Genomic DNA, 353 nt, shown 5'->3' on the forward strand with positions numbered 1-353 from the left:
TGTTGTGCAAGCTATCTGCACTATGGTCATATTGCCTGTGCCCATGCTGTGGCCAAGTAGCCTTGATCAAGCAGTCTCGGTCAGATGGTCCATGTGGCCCATGTGCCTTGACTTCATTGTCCCAGTCAGATGGCCCATGTGCCTTGTTGCTGTTACGATCACAGGCCTTGGTGCCTTGGTCGTGTGTTTTGATGGTGGCCCAGTCATGCGCCTGAGCCTTGGACCTGTCTTGGTCATGCGCCTGAGCCTTGGTCCTGTCTCGGTCATGCGCCCTGGAGGCCTTGGTTCTGTCTCGGTCATGCGCCTGAGCCTTGGTCTTGTCTCGGTCATGCGCCTTAGTCCTGTCTCGGTCA

Source organism: Lupinus angustifolius, chromosome LG01 (genome assembly GCF_001865875.1).
Source record: "Lupinus angustifolius cultivar Tanjil chromosome LG01, LupAngTanjil_v1.0, whole genome shotgun sequence".
Taxonomy (NCBI): domain Eukaryota; kingdom Viridiplantae; phylum Streptophyta; class Magnoliopsida; order Fabales; family Fabaceae; genus Lupinus; species Lupinus angustifolius.